The sequence below is a fragment of the Mus pahari genome, chromosome 23 (assembly GCF_900095145.1).
Source record: "Mus pahari chromosome 23, PAHARI_EIJ_v1.1, whole genome shotgun sequence".
Lineage (NCBI taxonomy): Eukaryota > Metazoa > Chordata > Mammalia > Rodentia > Muridae > Mus > Mus pahari.
This window is the reverse complement of record NC_034612.1, coordinates 25,157,231-25,164,346: the sequence shown is the minus strand read 5'-3', so window position 1 is coordinate 25,164,346 and position 7,116 is coordinate 25,157,231.

The window sequence follows — 7,116 nt, the reverse complement described above, 5'->3', positions numbered from 1 at the left end:
ACGTGTAGAGATCAGAGGACATCCTAAAGTGGAGAGAGAGAGAGAGAGAGAGAGAGAGAGAGAGAGAGAGAGAGAGAGGATATGATCAGCCATTCAGAATAGGACAATAAGTTAAGTATTGAGCTTTGGTCTGTTGCTGTGTATTGTAATGATGCTAAATGCAGACCCCAAGACCTGATTGCCCCTGAGACAAGAGAGTCTGCATCTAGACCCAAGTGAGGCTATGTGACCTTGCCCCCAAGTTATTTCTGATTGGTAAATAAAGATGCTGGCAGCTAACAGCTAGGCAGAAGACACACACACACACACACACACACACATACACACACACACACACACACGTGTGTGTGGAGTGGGGTGGGGGTGGGGTGTATGAGCACGTGTGTAAGCGTATTACCGGGCTTCTCGGGGGTCAGAGAACAACCATGATGAGTAGAAGGAGGTGAAGGAAGAACAGAAAGGTGCCGTGGGTTAGGAGCCAAGAAAATGTGGCCCCGAGGGCTGCCCAATTGGAGTTAAGAGCAGCGCAGATGAAACATAGTAAGTAATCACTTGGGGTTATTGATAGGAAAGTAGATTCTAACAGCATGGACAATAGGCAGCTGCCCAGCTCTTGTGCTGATTAAGGTTAATTGTAAATAATAAAAGTTGTGTGTCTTTTATCTGGGAACTAAATGAACTAAATGGTGGAGTAGAAACCCCGGACTGGGATTAAAAACTTTTACAAAGATTAAGCACACACACACACAAAAGTGCTTTTTATCAATAGTCAAGGAAAGAAACTGAAAAACCATGAAGCAGTATCTATACACCCACAAGGGGTTACCGTGTAAAACGTTGACAGTGACAAGTGTTGACAAGGTGCAGAGCTTGTCCCAACCTCCCTCTGGAGCGATGGAGAACTGGTCCCATGCCCCCTCTGGAGTCTACTTCTCAGCTTCCAAACTAGCTAAGGAGGATTGTGAATTTCTCACTCTCCTGCCCTCACCTCCAGAGAGCTGGGGTTATAAATGTGTGGCCATCACACTCAGTTGTATGCAGCCCTGGGAACTGATCCCAGGGTTTTGTGCACACTAGGCCAGCACTCTGCCAACTGAGCTACACTTCCAAGGCTGTTGTGGTTTTATGAGTCAGGATTTCATTCCGTAGCCCAAGATGATCTGAAACATAGGCTCTACCACTGAACCACACCCCCCAGCCCCTCCCTGGGGGGATTCTGGGCAGGGGCTCTACCACTGAGCCACGCCCCAGCCCCTCCCTGGGGGATTCTAGGCAGGGCCTCTACCACTGAGCCACACCTTGATCCCTCATTGAAGGATTATAGAAAGATGTACCCCTAGCCTTCAAAGGGTGATTTTCAACTGAATTCTGGAACTTTTTTTTATGACCTGGAACTTCGGATATCCCTTTAACCCTCTGCCTTAGCTTTATTATGACATCACGCTAGCAGGAGGAGGGCAGGCTGTTTCCTTATCAATGATTGGCAGAAGCAGAAGTCTGGGTGACTTCTCATGACTGCCGGGTTGGGGGTGGGAGTGCCAGCTCCCTGGAGAGGTTTCTGTTGCTAGTTCAGTATGGGTGACCTCCTGGGATCTAAATGCCGTGGTTGGATGGGGTGAGGGCATCTTATCATTGCCTCCTGATTGGAGGAGACTCACTGTCCACGCATGGGGCAATAGGAGAGTAGAGGACAGGACACCATCTTGTTGGATATGTTGGGATGAGAGCAGAAGATGCCCACCTTCAGGGTAGGTCTTCCCTCCCCAGCAAAAACTCCTACAAATGTTCGTGTATACACATCCATCACAGGATCATCTCCTGGGTGATTCACAAGCTGGTCACACTGACAGAGAGGATTAACGATTGCAGTTAGAATCAATCCGTGCCCGGGTCTTCATTCTCTTCCTGATCCCTAGACTAAACACAAGCTGTGGGGCTTTAATTGCATCCTATTGGGTGACTCCACCCCACCCCAGTCATCTGCTTTTTCAGCTCTACATGAGGGGTACCTGAAGGGAAGAGAAAAAATGAATTTCTATAATCACAACACTCTGGAGACAGAGTCAGGAAGATCTAGAGCTAGAGGCTAGACTGGGCTATAGTAGGTTCTGTCCAAAAAAAAAAAAAAAAAAAAAAAAAAGTCAAGTGTAGAAAGGGTGTTTTCGGGGCTGGCAAGATGGCTCAGCAGGTGTGAAAACTGACTGCTCTTCCAGAGGTCCTGAGTTCAAATCCCAGCAACCACATGGTGGCTCACAACCATCCGTAATGAGATTTGAGGCCCTCTTCTGGTGTGTCTGAAGAAAGCTACAGTGTACCTATTTATAATAATAAATAAATCTTTGGACAGGAGCAAGCGGAGTTGACCAGAGCAAGCAGAGGTCCTAAAATTCAATTCCCAACAACTACATAAAGGCTTACAACCATCTGTCCAGCTACAGTGTACTCATATACATAAAATAAATACATACATCTTTAAAAAAAAAGAAAAGAAAAGAAAAGAAAAGAAAGAAAAGAAAGGGTGTTTTGAATGTAGTTCAGCTGGTAGAGTGCTTCCTGTTCTTGTATACATAGTGCTCCCTGTTCTTGTTTACATAGTGCATTCCTGTCCTTGGTTTCCTCTTTAGGACCATGCAAATTGACCGTGGTGGTACACACTTGTAATCCCAGCACTGCAGAGCAGGAGGCAGGAGGATCAGGATTTCAAGGTTATCCTTGGCTTAGTGGTGAGTATGAGGCATATATGAGACTTTGTCTCAAATACAAAGGAGGGGGAGGAGCCAAAAATAAGAAGGGAAGAAAGAGAAGGTAGAGAGGGGAAAAGAGAAAAAGGATAAAGAGGGAAAAGGGGGAAGGGAAGAAGAGGTGGAGGAGAGTGAAGAAGAAAAGAAGGAAGAAAGGAGGAGGATGAGTGAGGAGGAGGGGGAAGGAGAGGGGAGGAGGAGGAGGAGGAAAGGAGGAAGAAAAAGAGGAGGAAAGGGAGGGAGGGGAAGAGGGGGGAGGAGGGGGAAACACGTGAAATCCTGTTAGGATGTTTGGGTAGAGGCTGGGATGGACAAGAGGACAGGAAGGAGAGAGCAGAGGGAGGGTCTTGAGTGGTCTCTGCAGGGCCAGTTGAGCACCAGCCTGTAAGCCTCATCCCCAACAGAATGGAGACTAAGAAGCTCTGTTGATTTCTAAGTTTATTTAAACTCCAGGGGCCCTTATCATATCCTCGACCAAACAGCACGAAGTTAAACAAAGCAGGTTTCAAGACCAGCGATGAGAAGTTGATTTAAGATAGGACTCTATCTGTGGTTACTCAACCTTAAGTAAGGTTCCAGCTTATCACTGGCAAAGGCACGCTCCGCGCCAGGCCAGCACTTCCGTTCCACAGGCTGGCTCTGAGCTAAGGACTGAAGGGAAAAGTCTTGCTGCTGAAGTTCCCAAGCAGCTCGCTCTCTGGGTACTGAGGAATTGCTTCTGTCCCAATTCACCAGCACTGGTCCTAGGGGCTTGGAACCACAGTGACCATGGTGACAAGGCAAAATCATTAGAGAAAAATGATTCAGGCTTGGGCTGTAGCCCAGCAGTAGAGCCCCCCACCTAGGATACCCCAGGGAGGGGCTGGGGGTGTGGCTCAGTGGTAGAGCATTTGCATGGCACGCATGAGTCCTTGGTCCCACTCTCAGTGCTGCAAAACAAACTCAAGGACACAGTAAGGTAGAGTCCACTCACGGCCATCTGAGTTGGTAACAGACCATCGTATTGGTGTCTCGGAGTGGGAAAGAGAAATTGGATTCAACTTAGACACAAACCAGGTGAAGTGGTCATATCTGGTATCTCAGCACTCGGGAGGATTGGGAGTTCAAGGGCAGCCCGGGTTAGGCTGTGAGCGCCTCTTTCAAGAGAACAAGACTGGTGAGACTGCGCAGTGGCTAAGCACTGGCTGCTGCTCACTAGCCCAGGGCAAGGTGGTACAAGCACAGGCTTGTAACCCGAGTTCCGGGGGATTGCCCCCTGGACTCCAAACGCGCACCTGCGCACAAATGGTGTGCATAAACCTAATCGGGCACACAACCATGCACAATTAAAAGAAAAAAAGAAAAGAAAAGAAAAGAAAAAAGGCTGGCTTTGGGGCACACAACTTTAATCCCAGCACATTAGCACTTAGAACGCAGAGTAAGCTGGATCTCTCTGAGTTCAAAGCCAGTCTGGTCTATAAGTTCTACCCCAGCTAGGGCCTCATAGTGAGGAGAAAGGAAAGAAAAACAAAGACACAAGAATCTTAGAATTCCTTAGCGGGGATCCAAGCAATACCCAACCAAACCATATCAAATATGCCATCCTACTTGGAGTGGGGGACAAGGACTATGCTAAACCTCCAGTGAACTGCTCACTTCTTGTCTGTCTCGCCAGTGTGTTCTGACACTTACAAATCCATCCAGGCCTCCCAGGCTGCTGAGAGATAGTTTGCAACAGCTACTGATGTACCAGGTCTCCTATAGCAAGAGTGTGCAGGGCAGGTCAGCAAGACGGCTCATTAGGTAATGGTGATTGAAAAGCCCGGCTACCTGCGTTTGATTCTCTAAACTCATACTGCTAAAGCAGGGAAGCCACTCCTTCAAGCTGTCCTTCGATCGGCCTTGGGTGGCACTGCGTGTGTCCCCTAGCGTCTTTTTCTCTTCTCTTTTTATTATTATTAGATCAATATTTTTAATTTCATTTTGTTATTGCTGTTATTCTGAGACACTATAGCCCTGCCCGGTCTTGAACTCACGGAGATCTGCCTGCCTCCCAAATGCTAGAATTAAAGGCTTGTAATGGGCTAGTTATTTGTTTGTTTGTTTGATTGATTGATTGATTTTTGAAGATCTCACTCTATTCAGACTGGCCTCAAACCCAAAGCAACCCTCTTGCCTCAGCCTCCCACATTTCCAAGTGCTGGAGTTATAGATGCGAGCCACCATACCTGAGTCTGGTCTTTATTTATTTATTTATTTATTTATTTATTTATTTGTATGTGAGAGTGTGTATGCACACACATATACACATGTATACCCTGCTGTGTGTGGAAGTCAGAGGTCAGAGGTCAGAGGTCAGCTTTCAGGAGTCAGTTCTCTTCTTGCAGTGTGTCAGTTTCAGGGATGAAATGTAGTATCTCAGGCTTAGAACCAAGCGTCTTCTCCCTCTGCGCCACCATGATGGACCCTGGCTCTGTTGACTTCCTTATTTTGAGACTAGATTCACTGTGCAGCCGAGTTTGTCTCAAGCTTTTTATCTTTCTTCCTCAGCCTCCCTAGAAATGAGAGCTACACATATTTTTTTCTCCTTGGGTATATAGCCATTCCTAAGGTATGGAACTATTTAGTGCATTTAACTTCTTTTTGAAAACAAAACAAAACAAATAGTCTGTAACACTGAATTAAAATTTTTATTTGAATTTATTTTTAATCAAAAATTTTATTTTCGCCGGGCGGTGGTGGCGCACGACTTTAATCCCAGCACTCGGGAGGCAGAGGCAGGCGGATTTCTGGGTTCGAGGCCAGCCTGGTCTACAAAGTGAGTTCCAGGACAGCCAGGGCTATACAGAGAAACCCTGTCTCGAAAAAAAAAATTATTTTCTTAAATTAAACATTTAAAATTCATTTTCTATTGTTTTTAGTATGTGACTTTTGCCTACATGTATGTCTGTACACTATTTCGATGGCTTGTGCCCACGGAGGTTGGGCGAGGATGTTGGATCTCTTGAAAAGTCTGCCATGTGAATGGAGGGAATGGAGTCCAGATGCTCTGGAAGAGCAGCCAGCGCCCTTAACTGCTGAGCCAGCTCTCCAGGCCCTAAATTTTATTTTGTAATTAATTAATTAATCAAAATATTTATTTATATATTGAGTATATATATATATATATATATATATACACACATATAAAAAATTGATTAATGAGTGGTAAATTCTCACTATATAACTCTGGCTGGCCTCAGATTCACTATGTAGCCCAGGTTGGCCTCAAACTCAGGATTCTTCTGCCTCAGCCTGCTCACACTCAGCCAGAGAATTTTTTTTACTGGCTTCTAGACTGAAACCAGAGGAAAGATAAATGTCTATGACCTGCCTTGGAGAACTGAAGTTCCAGTTTCTGTGGCCTCCCTAGAAGAGGGCGTTCTTGGATACGATACATGAATGAAAACCAAGATAGACAGACAGATGGATAAACATTCAGGCTTAGTTATTTATATCTGTAATCTCAATAATGTGGAGACAGGATGATCAGGAGTTAGAGGCCAGCCTGGTCTACAGAGCAAGTTCAAGGACACCCAGGAAACCCTGTCTCAAAAAACTAAAAAAAAAAAAAAAAAAAGCAAGCAGAATATAGTGATATACTCCTGTGATTCCCATACTAGGGAAGGTGAGGCAGGAGGATTGCTATAAATTTAAGGCTAGGTTGGGTCATAGATTGAGTCTGGTGACAGATTGTGTTACCGGAGACCCTGTCTCAAAAGCAAGAAACAAACATCCCGAAAAGCACAGGCAGTTCTCTTATCTCCCGCAGCTGGAAATACACCAGGAACCCCTTCACTTCAGACCACTGCGCAATTCACCACTTGGGGGAAGGAATGTGAACAGACGGGCCTGGCCTGCTGGCTCCTTCTCCATCCATCAGCCTTAGAATGTCCTCTTTGTCTAGTCATGACCCTGCATAGGGCTTCAGTCTCACCTCTGCAATGATACCTTCCTAGGGATGCAAAGGTGGGGCTAGATGCACGGCTCCATTGTGTGCAGAGCTCACCTAGCCTATGCACGAGGCCCTGGGTTCAATTCCTAGCACTGTATTAAACCTGGGTGAGGTGGTACGTACCTGCTACTCCAGCGCTTGGCTCATGGAAGCAGAGAGACTGGAGAGATAGCTTCGAGGTTCAGAGATCTTTAAGCCCAGTTTCAGGGGACCTAACAGACATGTACTTGGTGCATATATATGCATGCAGGCAAAGCCATTCATACATATAAAGTAAAATAATAATAAAAAAAAAAAAAACATCTAAATGAAGCCTGGTGTGGTAGCACACGCCTTTAATCCAGCACTCAGGAGGCAGAGGCAGGCAGATATCTTGAGTTTGAGGCCAGCCTGGTCTACAGA